This window comes from Cyprinus carpio, chromosome A14, assembly GCF_018340385.1.
Source record: "Cyprinus carpio isolate SPL01 chromosome A14, ASM1834038v1, whole genome shotgun sequence".
NCBI lineage: Eukaryota > Metazoa > Chordata > Actinopteri > Cypriniformes > Cyprinidae > Cyprinus > Cyprinus carpio.
The window spans coordinates 25,844,779-25,865,294 of record NC_056585.1 but is presented as its reverse complement, the minus strand read 5'-3'; the positions used below and the strand labels follow the sequence as shown (position 1 = coordinate 25,865,294).

Genomic DNA, 20,516 nt, shown 5'->3' with positions numbered 1-20,516 from the left:
AATTGTAATAATATTTCACATTATTATTGCTTACTATATTTGTGATCAGCCTTTCAAAAGGCTGCAATTAGACTTTTGTCTAATTGACATTAAAGTATTTTACAGATCCCATCTTTTATTATTTTGTTCAATATCAGCACCAGTTTTTCCAACAGTACAAGACAATAATCAGAGCGTCATTCATTCTTTCACGTAGATCAGATACACAACTCCTCTCAGGTAAACTCAATCTCCTGGCTCAAAATGAATGAATTTGAGGCGCCTGACTCAGCCACCCACTGAAAACTGAGAGGGCCTTTCAAACTTTCCTCCATCTCAATAAACCAGGCCTTGCTGAGTCAGCCCTCTCCAGCGGACAGATTGAATTAACGCTGGAGACCGTCTCCCAGATATGAGGAGGGTCTCCAGCACCTGAGGTTCTCCTAGTACAGCGCTCTGCGAGTAAAGGAGAGAGAAACGAGTGAAGAGAAAGGCTCTTTCCAAACGAGCCTCATCGTCATGCCTGAGGCTGTGTAACGCTCAGAGGAATTTCACATTTCATTTAAATGCAAATTTTGGGTTTAATGATGATCTGCGGCATCTACTCTTTTAAACCCTTGCATTTGCAGATTCTCTGGATTGTATTTTAGGGCTATTCATTTGTCGTTGGTTTAAGGCAAGTTTTTCTATATTTTCATTTTTCACCCTTAAACTCATGGTTCCCCAACTTTTGCTTTGAAAATTACTAATTGCTTACAATTTGATGCCATAACTTCAGTAATCAGCAATTAAATGCACTTTGTTCACTATTGTTCATTTATAGAAACATTTATGAATGTTTATGAGAAATAATAATAATAATAATAATAATAATACGTTTTATTTAGTATAGGGCCTTTAAAAGGATACTTTCTGAAAGCGCTTTACAACGCAGGCATACAGAAAAATCCAAATTGTGTTTATTTTTTGCGTGCTGAATAAGAATCAATGTTTTGTTAAAACTCAGAAACTCAATGTTTCTCTTTGATTATGTAATCTTTTTGAAGTCTGTATTTGAAGTATTTATAAGACTGCATTTACTGTTAAATGAAACTGGAGGACTTCGCTGTTAATAGCTGACTTGAGGTAGTATTAGACTTGTGCCGGTATTTGGTAATGCGATATATCGTGGTAATGAATATGCACGATATTGTTATAGTGGGCACTTCTAAATACCGAGAATAATTATATATTACAAATTATTCAGAATTTGAAATGCATTTTAAGAATACTTTTCCAATCAACTGGTCAAAATGCACAACACCGTTGTACGCTGCTTTAAAGACGCGTGAGCTCTGATGTAAACAAGCACGCATGAGAAGCACATGGAGGAACACGTGAGAGAAGCGCTGAATGAAAGCACATTCACTCTCTGACAGCAGATGGCGCTAAAACTGCAGAAAATGCAGCCCTTACCCTGGAAACCCAGAAAATAAAAAACAGCTGCTACTTTCTAAACATTTAAATAATATACTAAAAGAAATATATATTTCCATAAGCTTTTTTTTTTTTTCCATTTTAATCTGGACTACAACACAACATGTCCTAGATATTGTTTGAAAGTTTTTTCGTTTATTCATTACACTTTACATTAGGACTTATTAACACTGTGAAAAATTCCTAGAAAAATTGTTTGAACAGTGTATTATTAAAATCGAAAGTTGACTTTGATATTTAATGCTAACATGAGCTAAGACTTGTTTGTTTTTAACAGATTAGTACTTCTGTAGCCAAATGTAGCTATTGCTCATTTATGTTAATTGCATTAACTAAGGTCCTAATGAGGTTATTGTAAAGTGATACCTATGGGTCTTTAAAAGTTCTTTTGCACTTAATCGGTGTAAAAATTTTTAACTTTCCAATATTGCTTTATTGCTATTTAAATGTTCAGTTATTTTTGTTATAGAAAAAAAGTGTTTTAACCGCTTTATAACTGTATTATGCAAACTTAACTTGACTATTATAAAACTGTTTTCTTATGTACACTAACATGTAAGTATAAAATTCTTTTTGTACACTGTAATGGATGTAAGATAATAAATTCTGAAAATCTCAGAATCGATCCGCGATTGATAATGTTTTTCGTTCGATTATTATTTAGTATTTTTGTTTTGTTTAAATAGTTTTGAGTGCTGTAATGGGAAGTAAATGATGGGAGATGAATTTCCCACAATAGCAGGTACAACTTAAACTGCACTCAAAAAACACTCAGCATGCGGTTGCTCTTTAGATATTAAACCACTTCATGCAGCAATAACTGAGCAGTGACCGCCACTTCTTTGAATGGCAGAAAAAGAGAAAAAAAAAAATCTGACACAAGACCATTTAATTTCTTCTTTTATTTCTTGTTTAGATGTTTTTTTGATGATATTGAGATCACAAATTTGGGGGATTTTTCTCATGATAAAAATAGACCCAGATCTCAAAGACCACTTTTACACTGCAGGCCTTGATGCCCAATTCTGATCTGTTGACTATATACAACTTTTTAATGTCCAGCTTACATATTCTTTACCTATATCCGATGCCTGCATTTACAAGATATATCTGGCGAAACAATCCAAAAATATCAGAATCCAGTGGCTTTTTTTCTGCTTACACGTTCTACACTGTAAAATCCAATAAGTAAACCTTACTTAAAAAAAGCATGCAAACCGATTGCCTTGAAAAAACCAAGTAAGGTGAAATAGGAATAGTATGTAGAACTAACAAGTGCCTGTCTAGTATTGTACACTTACAAGAGAGTTCCAGTAACTTAAAACAAATTTGTATGGTATACTTAATCATTTACTTTAGATGTACTTGTCTTAGTATAGACTACTCAGAATTACTATTTTAAACAACTAAATAATTTCAAGTAAAATTCACTTTGTGAGTATTCCTAACTTATTTATGCAATTTGTGCTAAGGTGATGTTTTCTGCATACAACTTGGAATTACCGAGTTTACTTTACTTCAAAGGCAATCCAGTTTACTTGTTAAAACCATGCAAACCGATTGCCTTAAAAAAACCAAGCAAGCGTTACTCAAATAACTTAAGTGCTAACAATCATCTATTATAAATCACAGAGAATAGGTTCACAATTTTTCAAAGATAAAATTTGCAACTGGACAAATAAATTAAAGGCAATGATACAATTCAAAGGTAAATATATTTATTTTTCTTAACAACTGACACAAGGATGGTACACACAAGTTTGCACTGGGGTAAAAAAAAAAATGCAAATAGTCAGGTTTTTAAAATGTTTAAAACAAAAATATTTTACAGTACAAAAATCTAAATAAATGTAATGTAATCTAAATAAATGTAAATAAAGCATAAGACAGACCAAACAAGATGCAAATTGCCTGAGGCAGATTCTGCAGATTATCCAGTACTATACCTCCCTCTACAATGACTGCAGTAGACACTGCGTCAAGGTACAGTTTATTTGGAATGAGAGGTTCTTCTTCATCAATAACAGTCAGCACCCCAACGGACACTTGTGGCCAGCCATCAACATCACATGCCTGAATAAAACCAAACAATACAAATATTACAACAGGGAAATGTGAAAATCCACAGTTTTACATCATATCTATCTATCTATCTATCTATCTATCTATCTATCTATCTATCTATCTATCTATCTATCTATCTATCTATCTATCTCTATCTATCTATCTATCTATCTATCTATCTATCTATCTATCGGTCTGTGTCTCTCTATATTTCTGTCTCTATCTATCTATCTATCTATCTATCTATCTATCTATCTATCTATCTATCTATCTATCTGTCTGTCTCTATCTATCTATCTGTCTATCTCTATCAATCTATCTGTCTGTCTCTATCTATCTATCTATCTATCTATCTATCTATCTATCTATCTATCTGTCTCTCTATCTATCTATCTGTCTGTCTATCTCTATCTATCTATCTGTCTCTATCTATCTATCTGTCTCTATCTATCTATCTATCTGTCTGTCTATCTCTATCTATCTATCTGTCTCTATCTATCTATCTATCTATCTATCTATCTATCTATCTATCTATCTATCTATTTGTTTATTTTTATTTATTTTTATATATATATACTTTTTTTTATCTATCTATCTATCTGTCTGTCTATCTCTATCTATCTGTCTGTCTCTATCTATCTATCTGTCTATATCTATCTATCTCTATCTATCTATCTGTCTGTCTATCTGTCTCTATCTATCTATCTGTCTATCTCTATCAATCTATCTATCTCTATCTATCTATCTATCTATCTGTCTCTATCTATCTATCTATCTATCTATCTATCTATCTATCTATCTGTCTGTCTATCTCTATCTATCTATCTGTCTCTATCTATCTATCTATCTGTCTCTATCTATTCAAAATTCTATCTAAATTCAAAATTGCTTTATTGGCATGACTGTAAATAATACAATATTGCCAAAGCATATATACATAAGACAATAATAAAAAACATCTGTGTAATAGAAGAAAATATGATCAAATATTAAACACTATCAAATGTTATAACATAACTTAAATTAAATTAACAGTGTAACAAATTAGAACATGAACATTTCATTTATCTATCTATCTATCTATCTATCTATATTGTTATTTATTTAAGTTTATTATAAAGTTGATAATAATTACCTTGCATTTTCCTATAATTTGTCCTTTTGTCATCATTTTATTAAATCATTTGTGCTGTAATGCTGCATATGAATGCTATTTTTCCTTCTATTTAACACAGTCTTTAAACTAATTGCTGGAGGTTTGTCATTTTGTAAATGCTTTAACACCATAGACCAAGACCCACTGTGTTCTACTACTGGTCACAATTGTTACCAGACATAAGATCAATTTTTTCATGGACTTTTCAATATTTATTTTTTAACTTAATTGACGTTGATTGTTTAATATCCTTACAAATACAATACACATTTGGTAACACTTACAGGTTCATTAGTTAACATTCATTAACTGCATTAGTTAACATGAACTAAAAATGAATTGCACTTATAAAGCTGCACTTTATCTTGTATGTTAAATGTTAATTTCAACATTCACAAAAACTTTATTAAAATCTTGTTAACATTAGTTAATGCACTGTGAACTAACTTTTGTATTGTATAAATGCTATGAAAATAAAGGTAAAGTTTTCCTGTTTATTTTCTCTGATCACCCTTCTAGCTTACACTGAATTGCCACATTTTGGAGCCTTTGTCTTTTTACTGCACTCATAGGATGTAATCAAGATTAATCTTAAGTGTTGTCTCAATAAAAGGGCAGCAAATACACTACCGGTCAAAAGGTTCGGAAAAAGGTAGTTTTTTATTCATTTTTTAAAGAAATGCTGTATTATTTTAATACTTTAAAAAAATTATGAAAAGTTTTTTGGTAACTAGTAGAGTTTTTGGTAAAACAACTTTCGGAGCACAGAAGTGCAATTGATGACAATTCTTTTTTTTTTTGGGAGAAGTAACCCTTTTAAATTTTTTTACAATGAGAACTTACATTGCAGGTGTTGTAGAAGTTACTGGCATCATCACCAAGCAGGATAGGTAAGCCCCGGAGCACAAGAGTGCACATTGCTGTCACATCTGCTTCTAGAAGCAGATGAAAAAAAAGAGATCAAGTTCAAGATCATGAAACTTTAAAGCTACAGTAAAAATAAAATAGCTTACTTAACCCAAAGATTTAATTTATGTCATTAATTATTAATTCTGTCACAGAATAATAAACAAAATTAAGGCTGCAGTAAACTCACCCCTGTATTCATTTGCTGCATAAGCTCATCCAATTTCTCTCATAAAAGTTACTCTGCAGATCTGTGGTGACTATACTGTTAAACTCTGCAAACACCTACACATGCAACAAAAAAAGAAAAAAAGAAAAAAGACTGAGGGTTGGGACAGTGTGGACATTTGTTAATGTTTGGTCAGGGCTACAGGCCAATTCTAAAGACAAACCTAAACAGAATGCAGTTTCTCATGGTCGAAAAAGGAATATGAATACTTACTTGAATACTTAATATGAGTACTTACTTGTCTCTCTGTAAAAAGTGCTGGCCACCGCTCCATCAATGTTTTCACTGGAGTTTCTGCATCCACAATCTCATGTCTTCGCATTGAGAAGGTCAGGTCCATCTTTGATGCAATGAAAGTTCCACTAGGGTTCACTTTCCTCATTTCTTCAACCAGAAGCTGTCTCACAGCCTCTAGGCTGTCTCCATTCTGCCCCTCAGGGTGTTCTGGTAAGTAATTTACCTCAGAACTTTTTGGCCTTTTCAGTCCTTTTGCTGCCATTCCCGGGCCACCTGTTTTGTCCCTGTTTACACCAACCTCTACTCATCCTGCTTTTCTTAGTTTAGTCCGATAGTTTCCCATTTTGAATTTTAAGCTGTGCTTCCAGCTAGAGCACCCATCCGGTGAACCTTGCTCCTTAAGGCAGGGATGTTTGTTAATGAGCACATACTCGCGTAACTGGCAGTGAAACGCAACTTTGGGTTCACTTGTTTGTCTGTCTGATTGAGAGTGCCAAACAGATAAGTGCACTTTGAGTGCGTTAAAAGACTTGAAAGAGCACAAGCAATATGAAGACATGGTATTGGCTGTTGCCGAGTGAAGCCTCCATGTTTTAGACGATAATGTTTTAACAAAAGTCCTCTTTTGTTTGCAGAAAAAATACAGTGCTTACAGTTCCACTGCATCTGCAAGAGATTATTTGAAGTGGACATATATTTTAAGTTGGTTTATTCAACAAAATATTAACAAAATATAAAGTTTTTAAGTTGGTTTATTCAACAAAATATTAACAAAATATAAAGTCCTCACCAGTGTATCAAGACCTCTGTGTTGAAGACCAATCAGGAGGCAGCTGCCAGAAGGACTTATTCTAAAAAAAGAACAAAATTTAATTAACAGGAGGTTCTGCTTTGCAAAATTAAAGACACATTCCTTGATATGTGCAGTTCTATAAATATGTATTTGTGACTTCAGTACAGACAATTTTAAAACAGTGTTTCCTCTGATAACTTTCAGTAATGTTGTGCCAGTACAAAAAAAAAATAAAAAAAAATATTGGAATAGAAAACTTTCATGTGATATTAAGATTTCTTAGTTTAACATCACTTAACATTACTATGTTTCTTATGTTAGAAGACGGCTCATTATATCAGCAGTGATATAAAACAGTTGAGTTTGAGTAAAGAAACATTTTACAGTGCTTGTATTATATTCTTAGTTTACTGAATTTAAAAATAATAGTATAATGTTACTGTGAAATCACAAAACATGTCAAAAATAATCACAAACGTCATCTCTGCATAAACTGTTACATATAACAGTAAATGTCGCCATTTCAACAGCTTTGTAACGTTAATCATTTATAAACCAAAGCCAACAGATGGGAATGCATCAGGGAAAATGGTAAAATAGAAAACCATAATTGTATTTGGAACAATTAAAACTGTTTTAGTCAATCCAGGAACCGTTGTGGTACCTGATAGTTTTATATGTAAAAAAAAAAAAAAAAAAAAAAAAAAAAAAAAAAAAAAAAAAAAAAAAAAAAAAAAAAAAAAAAAAAAAAAAAAAAAAACAGGCCAAACCATATTCTTCAAGATCTGAATAAAATCAAAATTATTTGGTAACTGTTAAAAAAAAAAAAAAAAAAAAAAAGTAAGTTATTCACATTCAAAAAGTAAGAAGCTCAGCAACACTTTAGCAACAGACAGTACGCATGCTCTTGCATAAAAAAAACATTCACTCAAATGTTGCATGCTTGATTACTTACCTTATTATTATTCTTTTTCTTTCAAAAAAGTAATGAAGCTCCGGATAAAAACGTAGACGGCCTATCAACGTCTTTCCACGTCTGCAGAATTGGCGCCGAGATACCTACAGATTACGCATGCTCTTGCAAGAATTAGTTTAGCGTTGAGAATAAACCCATTTAGGGTGACGCTTTTTCCTTCAGGGTTTTTTTGATAACAAACTGCACATTATTGTATAGCACGCTATTATTGCATAAGCTATGATGTATAAGATGCCATCTGACTGGTGTAATTGAAAACGTCTGGATTTGAAAGTATGTAAATAACCTTTGAAATTGCTACTTGCTTGATTTCAAGTAAGCGTCAACTTTGAAATATCATATTCATGTTGATGGGAAATAAAAATGTACATTCCGATTTAACAACAACAGATTTGTAGAATAAAAGATTTAAAACATCCCTTGACAGCTAAAACAAGAACAATGTTCATGGGAAATGAATACAGTGCTGGTAAAAAAAATATAATATTTATGTTGTCAGCTCTGACATTTCCGCGCTGTTAGTCTTGGTAAACTATAAGTAACACTGGTTGTATTTCACAGATACTGTGTTTCTAGAGGGTCTGTAGCCCTGCCTAATCAATAGTGGACTTTACCACTGGTATTTATAATCTTACAAACAACACCCTCCTGCACTGTGTCTAATTCAATAGTGGATACCATGGTTTTACAATCTTAACACCTCCTGGAGCAGAGTCCAAGGACTCCCATACTGTGTAGCGTTTCCTTTCCGCAAACAACCGTCACCGACCACACACTCTACTGCAGGCCTCAAGATTATCAAAAACACAACCTCTGGCTGCGTTTCAAAATACTTCCTACCTAGACAACATACAGTACATGGGAATCTAAGGCATATTTGAATTGTTCTAACTAATGGCATTTTAATAGCACGCTGTAGACACTTCTGAGGTATTCAAGTAGGTCCCTGTGACAGAATTGCGGAACTCAGTCAGAAAAATATCATTTATTGTACTGTATAACATGAAAAATTAATGTTCAGTTTAACTTGAAATTGTAACAGAAATATTGTACATTGCTACTGTACAGTAGAATATAATTCTCAAAGTAACAATTATACAATTATTAAGGAAGGAATAATCAATTTCACAATTTTTCCTCCATGCTTTAATTTTAACTTTAAACCTCTGCTGTGCAACATTTTGTCTGTCAAAAATCTAAGGATTTTCATTTGATTACATTTTAAAAGATGCAATTATTTAAAAAGATCTAATCATGTTTTTATATTTGTTTTGAATCATAAATTAAAAAAAAAAAAAAAATGAAAAAATAAAACATTTCAGAGGGTCCTACTATTATTGAAAAATGTTTAATTGAGATTTGAGTGACTTTATTCAACTGATTGATTATTAAAATAAAAAACATAAAAAAAAACATTAAGCAATTAAAATGGAATCCAGAAAAAATGTAAAAGTAAGTCAATTTGGAAAAAAAAAATCAAATTTATTTTATAGGGCCATAAAAATTTTTTTTTTTATTTATATATTTTTTTAAATTTACTTTTAATAAATTGTTGTCATGATTTCAATTAATTAGACATGTTTTTTTTTGTTTGTTTGTTTTTTTTAATTACTAAAATTAATTTTAACATTTACTCACCATAGTCACCAAAAACAGAATTTTTTGGGGGGGGGGGTGGGGGACAAAATGTAATTTAGAAAAAAAATAAAATGGAATTTGGGGGAAAAATTTTAAACAAAGTGCCCTATTCAAGCCTAGTGGGCTACCTAAGTATACAGCATTTTTGGCCATCATAACTCAGCTACTTCGGTCACTAACCAAATCTGTATCATCATTTTTGGGGATCAATAGCGTGTTATGATGCCCAACAAATGCTGCTTAGTTAGAATCTGAATGAGTTTTGAAACATGGCCACTGACTGCAGGGACTCTGAACTGTATAAATATGACGGTATGAGTGTATGAATATGAAAATCCAGAGCAAAGAAAAACTCCATCGAGAGACTCTAGTTGACAAATTATTCATCACAGTGGCGAGACATTCTGAAAGCATGTCTTCTCTGTGGGGTTTTTTAACTCAAGATGGACTGTCATCCTGTCCTCAGAAGCCCAGTGAAAAGCATGTTACTTTGCATCTTGCAGTTGCTTTATGGTTCAGCTGGTCAGCACAAGGGAGTTCTTGCTGTGATAAACTCACCATCTTGTGCATGAACTCAAGGCAAACTGTTTATTTTGATCTGCACCCACTTTTGTATATGCTGAACTAAAGTAAATGCTTTCACAGATTATATTCCTCAAACAGATCACAAAGTAATAGCCTTAGTAATAAAATAAAATTATAAGCACAGACAAATGGGATTGTTCCAATGCTGTAATTACTGCCTCGGGCAGGCAGAGAAAATGAAATGCTGATTTGAAATGAGCATGCTGATTGTCTTGCATTTTCAATGAATAAAATAGATAAGGTGTACCAAAAAAAAAAAAAAGTAATGCTCTCTTAGTGTCCTCTGGCCAGATTAGAACTTTGCAAAATGTGAGAATGAATTAATGTCGCATTCCTCTGTGAGTCTGTGTAGTCAGCATATTTCCTCTGAGAACAACCTCATTTTTTCATTCTGTTAACCAACCGAGACTGTCCATGAGGGAGCTCATCTGTTATTTGATCCACTTATTATTTGCACTAAAGTGTGAAAGTAATGTAATTCATGGAATTGGCTGAAATTAATTTCAGAATGTTTGCAGTCATCATTTGCACAACACTCTGTCTAGGGTTGCCAACTTTTTACCACTCAAATATGGGACAGGAAATGGAAAACTGGCAGTATGGATATGTTGTTAAATTAATTAAAGGTGCTGTATGTAATTTTTTGACTGTGCTAAAGTATAAAAAATACTATAATATGTTTGCAGATATTTAGGAAACATGCTAAGTTCACATACTTGTTTCTCCAAAAAAACAACAAAACAAAAAAAAAAAAAACGCTACAGCCAGTTATTCGACTTTGTGCGTTCTGTGTCAGAATGTCTGTTTTTGTTTTGGTCTGTGTGACTCCGCCCACTGCCAGTTTACCCATTAGTATTTCAACACCCTGGGTTGCCAGATGGTGGAAAACACAGCGTATTAGAGCCATGGAAGCCAGTAAACAAACTGAGTCAGATATCGCAGATTCTACCCAGCCTAAACAGCCTTTGCAGCCATCTATAAAGCTCTGTGACCGGAGAAATATTCAAATGTGGATAAGTAAAATGTGGGAACTTACAATGTAAGGCTTGTTGCATTCCATTGTCAATTGTGCTCGTTCCTGTTGTGTGTCCTCAATCTGGCAACCCACATGAGCATGCGGGAGAAGGGTGCGGGAGAAACAACTCTTTCTAATATTTTGAATTTGGACTGCAGTACCCAATTCAAATACTAACTGTTACAGTAATATCATATACTGCACTTTAAATGTGGTGGAAATGATGGTCAGATTTTAAAACATATGCTAAAAATTTCAAATAACTTATTTTGGAGACTAGCTAGCATTTTATGAATCCTAAATCCAAAAAAAAAAAACTTTACAAAAATACAGATTTATTGTGATGGACACACACACAGAAAATAAATATATATTCAGATTCAAAATTAAACTTGATTTTTCGTCACACATCATGTATCATAATTCATCTCAAACTTAACCTTCACTGATACTGACACTTTTAAACACTATTACTGAGCCAAATTTGTTGGTTGTGGTGGTAATGAATGAATGAATGAAAGAAAGAAAGAAAGAAAGAAAGAAAGAAAGAAAGAAAGAAAGAAAGAAAGAAAGAAAGAAAGAAAGAAAGAAAGAGACATATTTAAAGGGGACAAGTAAAAAAAAAAAAAAAAAAAGGAGATATCTGTTTTATCTCTAGTGCCCAAAGCTGAAGAAACAAAAAGCGATGTCATGTCTAATACAGGACAATTTGCAAATCATTCACACAATCTTTGCCAATTTTGGAACAGATTTGAGGGTTGACTATGTATGTGTCCTTATAAATAGTTTAAGCAATCCTTTTATTCTTCTTCACCAATAACTGCAATTATTGTGAACGTCTTTTGTAATTTTCTGTAATTTCATTTCAATTCATGGAGGGTTTAATAATAGCAACCATGTTTCTCAGCTGGATGAGCTGAGAAGAGCTCAGTTTATCTTCTGCCAGTGAATGTGGAGAACCAATGACGTCAGGACAGATATTACTCTAGCTAGCTTGCCTGGACTGAAATGGTAGACTAATGCCAGAGTGATATTCAGTGAAATATTTTAAAATCAATTCCATTGAAATTTTACTCAGTAGTATTACTGCAGAGAGAATAGCTTGTGTAGAGGTTATATGAATATATATCTTCCTAAAACCATAATCCTTAACTGAGCATGATCAAAGAAGTCACTGTTACCACAGAAATGGAAACCACGACAAAAGAGCTCATCAGTGACTGCTCACTCACATAAAGCACTGCAAATGATGTCATTCTCCTTACTTTCTTTCACAACTTTCTTCAAAACAAAGTTAGTGATGTTGTGAATCATCTCAGAGCTGGTTGGTTTGGTTCATGGCTTGTTGAAACGCTTTACTGAAGAACTTACTGAAATGGAGAGAATGAATGAGAAAAATGCTTCCAGAACAAAGACATCTGAAAAAAAAAGGGCGCTACTGTAGGCGCTCTCATTACTTTTTGACTGAGAATTGGCATCTTTAAAAGTACATTCTGCAAATGAATTGTCACAACAACCAGTGATTGTGTTATGGCTCTTTACATATGTAAATGTGCTAAATGACACCAGAATGACATAAAAAAATAGGCTGGACATGAGGCTGTGTTTCACTAAATGCATGAATGCAAGTAGGAATGTGTCTAGAGTTATCAACACATTATTTTTCCCTTTTTATTTTATTTTATTTTTTTTTTGAAAAAACATGGAACTGATGTAAAAATAATTCATTATTTTGGCAGTCATAGCCATAGTCTTAACTATATATTATTCTTTTCAATGAAGAAGGGTATGGCAATCAAAGAAGCAGTGCAGATGGTGCAATCTATTTTAATGCTTTAGTATTTCTTCATGTTAGATTAGAAAATGTTATATAACAATTCAAACTCTTTTGTTTTATTTCCTCTTTATTACAAATAGAAACCCAGAAGAATTTCTATGCATTAATTTCTGTCTATTTAAATTAGATCAAATATAAAAATCAGAAAGTGAAATGGTGCAATTAAAGGCATACTGTAAGTATAACCCAAGGTGGAAAATGATGTACAAAATTGTACACACTGGCTTGATTTATTTACAACATACTGTAATAAACTGTAATGTATGGAAGGCAGTTTCTTTTTTATCTCAAATTTCTTAAAAAAAAAATAATTATGAGAAGATATGTCAGAATTGTGAGATTAAAAGTGTTAATTATTATTATTTTTTATTATTCTGTGGTGGAAACAAACCAAAAAAAAAAAAAAGAGTTGTAAAATGTAAATTTGGAAATACCGTATAAGATAAAAAAGTCACAATTATCTTTTGAATTATTATTATTATTATTTTTTAGCCTTTTAAGTGTTTATATATATATATATATATATATATATATATATATATATATATATATATATATATATATATATATATATCTATATATATATATATATATATTATATATATTTATATATTATTCTGTGGTGGAAACAGAAAGCCCAGAGAGGGGGAAAAGCTCAGGGGAATCCATTTTCACGTCGTGAAGTGGGCTGTAGCTCTAAGTGTTTATTTTCAGGTGTCAGTGGGTGTGGAGGACATGGTGGCATCTCATATAGGGGTTATAAAGCTGGCACACTTCTGCCAGGGTAAACTATGATGATTTCTCTCTTGCCTTTCTTCAGAGGTAAATACTTCACAGTTTGCTGTCTGGGTTTCATGCACTCCTAGTCTAAGTGTCAGATGTGGAGTTTTTGGATTGCAGTAGACCTGGAATTCAGACTCTGTGCAAACTCGTGTGGAGAGCAGACGTGGTGAGAGGACTTGGATGGATTGTGGAGCGCTGTTTTTGTTAGGGTTAAAGCCAGGCTGCTTCATCTGAGCTAAGAGTGGTTGCAGAGGCAAAGCAATGTGCAACGGAGCTGCACGGCACTTTAAAACAACACGCAGGGATCAGGTAGAAGCAGCTGGAGGTGCCGGATTTATCAGGTAGCAAGCAGCTGCCTAACTCTAACTGCAACACCCCGTGGCATGGATTTACATATCACCCTGAAATAATGAATTTTCTTGGAATGAGCTGAGATAATGTCAGCGCATTGCTCTGCATGCATTAAAATGCCAACGCACAATGCACGGAAGATAAAATAAATTCTCGACTGCCTGCACAAATAGGTCACCTTCAAGAAAGTGCAATCGATTATTTAGCGCACATGTGATCTTACACTGAAAACACAAATGGCAGTCTGATTAGAATATCGAGTTTGATTTCTTTATGGAGCCTTAGCTGCAGTAAAACTACTTGTAATAAAAACAACCAGTGTAATTATTAAGGTCTTCTGGTATTATGCAGAACAAATATTCTCTTTACTGTGTCAATACCCTATTATGTCAAACACTCTGCTGACTGCTGCCTCCATAAGTCATCTTGCATACTTCTGCCTCCAAGTCATGCAAATTAAAGTAAGATTTACAATTGCATTCGTTACGGCAAGACAAATTGATCTGATCTATAGCATTTGGAACGTTTTCACATTCCTGAACACACTTATAAACTGTAGATTTCTTCAATTGAGTCCAGAGACAACTGACAGAGATAAATCTGCGTCAGGGTCGTCCACATTTACGCAAGCCAGGAGAGCATGCGGAAGCGTAGGTGCTCCGTTCCTGGGTTTGTTTTCTGTCCACCGGCAGGCGAGAGCTGACAGCAGCAAGCTTGTTTTTTTCAAGTCTCCCAAGTAGTTGGTGTTGGTGCACGGCGGAACAGCAAGCACGGCTCGAGTGAGAGTTTAGTTAAAGCTTACTTTTTGATAAACAAATAAAAAATATTTTTGCAACTCTGTAACAAGTCCTACGGTGTTTCACAAACAAACCTTAGGTACAATTTCTGAACTAATATGCATGCTGGAAATCAATGTCAAATACTTAATTGTCTAGTTTTATATCTTTGTTACTATTGATTTCCATTAAGCACACGTTCAAAACAAACTCAAGCCCTTATCTTGGAAAATGGCCCAGATGCTACCAAATATGTCCTATCGTTTCAGTTCACAGAGGGATCTAAGTGGATGTTTTCAAACGAGCGAAGCCAAAATTCAAAACATATGACGACTTACTACACATAGAAAAACAAGAACAATTTGAAATTGTTAAAGTAGCGGCATAATTGTGTCCATAAAACAACTCTGTTTAATATATAATACTCCAGTGCTGATGTCTCGGAGCCACTGTAAAAATGTACTTTCTCAGAAATAACTAACTAGAGCTTTTAGCCCCCCTAAAAGTGCAGCTTTCCTAATAACAGTGCAGTTGCGTGGCTCCAGCACTGCAGGAGAGGGTCTGCTGTGATCTTCTCTGATATGCACTGTAATGCTGCTGGACATCATAAGGCTAATGAAGAGATCTACAGGTGTTTCTGTGGGTTCATGCCTCCCATCAGTCCCTTTCTAATACTGTGGCCATCAGTCCTCTGAGATCTCACACTAGGCCCCAGAGCGCCGAGATTATGCACTACTGTTAATGACTGTGAAACTGTAACAAGAATCTTGTTCAGGAACATCAACAACCTGAAGGACAAGGAGGCTGTTAAGCTGAAGGAAAATCAATAATATATGAATATTTACATGAAAAAAAGTAGTCCGGGGAGCAGCTGGGGGTTCAGTCCCTTGCTCAAGGGCCGTGGTATTGAAGGTGGAAGAGAGCGCTGGTTATTCGCTCCCCCCAACGACAATTGCTGCTGGATCTGAGACTCGAACCCGCAACCATTTGGTTACAAGTCTGAATCTCTAACCATTAGGCCCCGACCACAACTGCCCCATATGTGTTTATTAAATGTGTAAAATGCAAAAAAAAAAAAAAAAAAAAAAAAAGAACTAGTAATAGGGTGTTCCTTCTCATATTTCACAGAATACTAAACACCTTTATAAGTTTACAGCATGAAATGTTACTATGTAACATTTGACACATAATGTTGTTTAATAACATAAACCTGATTTTTATGCTGTTCTCTGTGAATTCAGGAACAAAGTGTGCTATAGATTGTGTGCTAAGACTACATTTTATTTTTATTGCTTAGGGATTTTTTTTCCATAGTATGGAAGTCAATGGCTACCAGTAACTGTTACCAGCATTCTTCAAAATATCTTCTTTTGTGTTCAACAGGAGAAAAGAAAAACTCATAGAGGTTTGGAACCACTTGAAGGTGAGTAAATGATGACAGAATTTTAATTTTTGGGTGATCTCTACCTTTAAAGCAGGTCAAAATTGCTGTTTAATGCAACAATTTTACCACTTTTTAGAGTGGATCAGAATAATTAAAATAGTGACAATCGGACTGTGACATGAGATGAAACACAACCCCTTGTTTACACTGAGAAAACTGTGTTGGCACCTCATTAAAACCTCCTAAGTCTTCCTAATACTGCAGTAATTTATACACTGAGACCATTAACAGTGCTCTATCACACTGTGATTGACAGCAGTGAACTGGGTCTTCAAGTTCTTTCTCTAGAACAACCAATGATCTTTCCACTACAAGCTGTACGACACGAGGCACAGGGAATGAAATCACCCCAATCACTTCGTTGACCCAAACTCATTAATCCTTAAAGTTTATTTATGCCAAAAATCGAAGCATGTTTAACATGGCTCCCACTGAAAACGGAAAACTTTATTTAATGGATTTACACCTTGTGCCCAGAAAGCGATTACACAAAAGAAAAAATGGATTCGGAAGCTTCGGGAAATGTAAAGCGAGCCACATCAGCCAGGCTTCACCTTTGTTTTAAGGCTCTACATGGGGCTCTAATGCAATGTAAACGAGAGCTTATCGATCTTCTGGCCAGAGCCCCCTACTAAGCCATCTATCAAAACACATTCATTCAATGCTTAGGACGCCAATATTGACCACTGCACTCACTACTGCATAAATGCGATTAACCACGGAGCTCTCTGGATAAGTGATGAACTCCTCCCACTGCTAACAGTCCGAATATCAGCACAGTGGACTAGATTTAGGACACACTACCCAAAGCATCCCACAAGTGCTTTTCTGAATGATCTGTACTTTTATTCATTTAACATAAAATGAGAGTATTAACTGGATATATGCCACAGTCAAACTGCCTGTTTCCTGCAAAGTGCTTCAGAAAGCCCCCAATCCATGATACTCACATCCAGGGGGTTTTGATACTTTTTTTAATAGGCTACTTCTCTTTTTGACATAAACGGATATAAATCGTGTTTACCTGCAGTGCGGAGTGGCAATTAAAGGCCAATAAAGAGCATATTCGTCATTAACAAATGTTATAAGACATTTGCAAGTTTTGTTTCCTATTGGATTATAGGTAAATGTCCACTTCATTCAGGCTCTTTTTGTTTTCTGTCTTAAAACATCCTGCAAATTATTCAATGTGGGAGTGAAGTGTCCAAATGAATCAAACTGAATCGCGAACAATTTCAGACCATTTTGCAAACCCGATTGACTGACTGAATCAATCAAAATAGGGATTGATTGGCAAATCTGCTAAGGCTAATTCTGATTCTAAACAGCTGATACAAAATACACATGTCTTGATTGCTGAAATATTATCAGAGAAAATGATTCTTAGGTCTGTATACATCAAATACACATGAGGATTTATAAGTAATATACCTCATCTGACTCAAATTCGGGCTTTGAATTAAAACTTCAGATGAGCACTGCAGATATTTCTGGAGAACAGTAATTCCTTCCCTGTTCACACACATCTGTCTTTTTCAGTATTTATGAAGGTGTTATGCATTTGAATTGCTTAGCAATTACAATATATAAAACTAAAAAAAAGCCACAAATTCTAAGTAAACTTAGATTTTCCAGTTATTCTTTGAGAGCTCCTGAAATATCATGCATTTAGTATTGTGTGTTAGCTGAACACTAATAGGAAGAGAAACAATGCTGTTGGATTTCCTCATTTGAATGCTATCTGAATGACTGTGAATTTATGGAGGTCAAAGTCTTTATTCTTAAGAAAGGTTTTGTAAGTCATCCTAGTCTTATTAATATCGACAAAGCTTGTTCTGGAAGTCTCATTTAATCATGGAATGAATGGCTTCATAAACAGGTAGTTGGGAGCATATTCTCAGATAGCGACAGCCAAAGTCTGTGTTTGTTTTATGGGGAACGGCGCTGAAACTTGCACCTGATTGTCATCTCAATGATTGGAACATCTAACTGAAATTACCCTCATTACAGAGCTGATTATTCTACAGGTTCACATGCTATTTCTGGCTTTTTTGAATAAAAACATGCTCTGTGACTTGCTCACAAATTACATTACATTCATAACAGATTACAGTTCATTCAGAAGGGTTCAACACTTTCTACACCACTCTGTGAGGTTTGCAATCAAAACCACAGACAACTCTAAAGTATGCAGTACTCTATTGCTCTCTTCTCTCTCTTTCCACGTCACTGGAGAACTTCATAATTGCAAATCATAGAGAAGGATTACCGCCTGAAAGAGTGCTTTCCAAATGTGACAATCATGAAAATACCTCGCCATTAAATTTACCGAACTGTCAGCATCTAGTCAGCACAGGTGATTATTTAAATGTTGATTGTAAGCCACTAGAATCCACATCAAAATGCTAAACAGAAAGGTGAAAATTAAGACACCTGAAAAAAAGAAAAGAAAAAAAAAAACATATATTGCTGTGCAAATTTTAAGTGGCCTTCAGATAAAAACAATAACAATATGAGGCTCTGTTCCAGTGGCTGATTTATCATTACAGCCTCTTAAAATTTAAATATCAAAATGCATCAATATTTAATGGAAGCTTTAATTAATCCACATTTCAAGCACCTGAGAGTCACACCATCTGGGTCTGTCAAGGTGCTTCTTGCACCTTTGGGCAAGGTACACAGATCCACTTTGTCAGCTAATGTAGATTACATAACGCTGTCAAATGTGAAATTCTGTTGGTTATATGACATTTGCATTTATTAAAAATAAATGATCTGGCAAGCACTAACTATGCTAAGGACTATGCTATTTCCAAGCCACTTGTTGAAAAACACAATTTCTTAATAATAATAATAATAATAATAATAATAATAATAATAATAATAATAATAATAATAATAATAAAGTGTTTTGCAAGTCTTTTTTTTTTGACTAAGAACTGTGAAAGTTGTTTCTGATTAGAATACTAGTAGTTCTTAAAATGCTGAATTAAATCATGAGTTAATCATGCTTTATATCATAAGTACAGAAACTGTCAAAATGTGAGAAAGTAACAGTTATTATGCATATTTCGGTAATGTTAGTTAATATATTAATTAACATGAACAAACAATGAACAATACATGTATTACTGTATTTATTAATCTTTGTTAATGTTAGTTCATGTGAATACAGTTATTGTTAGTTCATGCTAATTCACAGTGCATTAACTAAATGTTAAACAATCACAACTTTTGATTTGAATAATGCATTAGTGAATGCTGAAATTAACATTGACTAACATTAATAAATGCTGTAGAAGGATTGTTTTTGCTTAGTTCATGTTAACTAAAGTAGTTAACTAACATTAACTAATGGAGCCTTATTCTAAAGTGTTATCCATATTTCTTCTACTCCCCAAGCATTCGTTTCATAAAAGACTAAAAGGCTGTCTGCCAAATGAGCGCATAATTTAATATATAACTCCCATATAAGGACACTTTTCTCTGTGATTCATAGCAGTCCAAACATTTCGGTGTATTCATCTTTAGCACAGAAATTACAGACTAATGAACAGTTTTCAGTATTTCAGGGCAATTATAAAGCGCGTTAATGATGAATGAATCACTCACCATTTCTGTGAGGAGCGCGTGGGTCAAAACCTCCTGTGGAAATTCACATCCTCGCATAGAAGAGTGGCGCTTGGAAAGAAATGGACAACTTCTAGGCTTCACCGGGTTTACTGAACGTCCGCTGTCGGCGGTGAGTACAGTTGCGGGAGTTTAACGTGTGACGGTAATGTCAGCGCAAACTGGATACGCGCGCCAGTTCCGAGGCTCAGCGGTTCGTCCGGCAGAGCCGAGCGCGTTCGCCCTTCGGTTTCCACAGTGAAGCACAAACTGCAGTATCAAGTCCCTCCTCTTTCACACCACTTCCACCTCCAATGTGTCTCCTGCCCTTTTCAAGAAACGCGTGTCCAGTGTCGTTGTCATATGTACCTACAACATGCAAGAAGCACGCGCGTTTAGTGCGCGCAACGCTGAACACATAAACAGGGTATCACAACGCATAGCAGACTTTCCCCCCTACAATGCATACAATTAGATACATATTGTATATTGCCTGTTTGTGTAGTCAAATAAAATAACTGATTACTAATGAGCATTTAGATGTTTGTGAGAAACTAACCTCAAGTTGCTCCAGAGGATCTGCGACTATAATAAGCAACTCTTTAGAAATAAAAACATCTGCTATATGACAGCTTGCTTTTTATTTATTTAAATAGCAAGCT

General features: G+C 34.3%; 1 protein-coding gene across 2 annotated transcripts in view; it reads right to left on the bottom strand.

Moving 5' to 3' along the window:
• LOC109101455 (5-hydroxytryptamine receptor 4-like) overlaps positions 1–20,302 on the bottom strand; it is a 102,680-nt gene extending 82,378 nt beyond the window's left edge. Inside the window, exon 1 of one of the 2 annotated variants that reach the window (XM_042770375.1) lies at positions 19,858–20,302. The gene's annotated coding sequence lies outside the window, so the exon portion shown is untranslated. The remainder of the gene's footprint in view (positions 1–19,857) is intronic. The other variant, XM_042770374.1, reaches the window with a different exon arrangement.
• Positions 20,303–20,516: the final 214 nt, after the last annotated feature.